Genomic DNA, 1637 nt, shown 5'->3' with positions numbered 1-1637 from the left:
CTCACTCTCCCCACTGGGATTTAATCCTGCTATACTGAAGTGCCAAGCGTGTGTTTTCTACGTCGAAGATTATTAAGACAATGCTACGTAATATGTTGGAAGATAATTTTTTATCCAGTAGCTTATGTTAAGCACGGAGAGTAAAATCACAGTCAAGAATTTCTTATGCAATTTAGGAGCGGGATGAAACAAAGAGCTGATCCTTAGTAATTAACTCAATACTACATATTTATTTAGTATTTTGGTTCAGTTTCATTTGTTACCAAGAAGCTTATATATAATTAATGTTAGAAATGTATTTTGTAACCTAATGTGGATACGATCAATGTAATTATCTTTGTTCTCAATATTCTGCAAAATCTAACTTCTTTAAGTGGATGGCGTCTACATATCCATGAGTGACTGCGAACAGAAAACATAATCTAACAGGGTTGTTAAACTAACAAAGATTAATGCAATTTTTGCTTTGCGGACTTGCAGATGCCTCCACTTGCATCCCTTATACCTGTATGATTTTGTAATTGATATTTTGTTCTACCTTCGCCCCTCCTAAGATTTCTTTCAAGCTCCGCCACTGTTAGCATGGACAACCTGCATCATAGCATCCATATATCTGTCTTTAATTCTGAACGTGAACTTAAAAGATTTACTCACTAGATCTTGTATGTGAAAATGCTACTTTTAAGTTCTGGATCTGGACATAACGGGCATGCTGAACATCTAAATTGATAGACCTGTAAGCTCTGGATCTGGACATAACGTGCAAGCTGAAACACCAAAAGGAATATACATGTACTACTAAACCTGCAGGAGCGGATGTGTAAAGGGGAAACCGATATTCTGCCACAACGGCAAGCTAGCCGAGGGTAGTACTGAAGTAATCTATGCATAATTTCTTGACAAGCAAATCACAGAGACGAGCATCGCTTGCAGGATCTGCACATGGAACAAATCAGAACATATACAACTACCTAAACCAGAGAGCAAGAGACAGGGAGAGAACCTTTGGAGAGAAGTCGAGGTGGTGGGCACGATCTTGATCTAGCGGGGAGGTGGATGCCGTTATCCTCGTCGTAGTGCTAGAGGGGCGGGAGGGGAGGGGGCGGGGGCGGTGCAGAAGAATATGGGGCGGTCGGGGAGGAGCTCGTCGGGGACAGTAGTGTCAGGGTGGTGATCATCGGGGACAACCACGTCATGGGGGACCTCGAGGTGGCGTTGAGAAGGCGACGGTGGCGGCAGGCAGATCCGCGAGATGACATCGTGCCCACCGCCGGATGGTCCGACTCGGTCGGAAGATGCTACGCGGTGGAGCAGGGCCAGTAGGGGCGTGACAGGGTGGTGGTGCACGGCGGGCCATGCGATGGGGCCATGGGGGAGATGAAGAATGAAGAGAGAAGGATGGGGGATTTTCTCTGGCAGTGGGCGGTGGCCAAAGCTTGAGGCACGGGTTTAGGAGACCAAATTTAGCCGAAATTTTTGGCACTGCGCGCCCTTTCTCCCTTTGCTATCTCACTTCAGAATGGGCCCTCATGCGCAGGGGCAAATAAAAGGCGCGCGCCGTCAACGCGGGAGGCCATATCTTGGTGTTTTTTCGGGGTGGATGGTATGCACGTGGCACCAATACTTTGGGAAATTTA

General features: G+C 46.4%; 1 long non-coding RNA gene across 1 annotated transcript; it reads right to left on the bottom strand.

Annotated features, from left to right (window-relative positions):
* Positions 1-349: 349 nt before the first annotated feature.
* LOC125548352 lies at positions 350-1433 on the bottom strand. The gene is made up of 2 exons (XR_007301023.1): positions 1004-1433; positions 350-936 (listed from the first exon to the last, which is right to left on the bottom strand). It is a non-coding gene; the product is annotated as an uncharacterized LOC125548352 (long non-coding RNA).
* Positions 1434-1637: the final 204 nt, after the last annotated feature.

This window comes from Triticum urartu, chromosome 3, assembly GCF_003073215.2.
Source record: "Triticum urartu cultivar G1812 chromosome 3, Tu2.1, whole genome shotgun sequence".
Lineage (NCBI taxonomy): Eukaryota > Viridiplantae > Streptophyta > Magnoliopsida > Poales > Poaceae > Triticum > Triticum urartu.
Note: the sequence above shows the minus strand (reverse complement) of the source record. Positions and strands in the feature narration are given on the sequence as shown.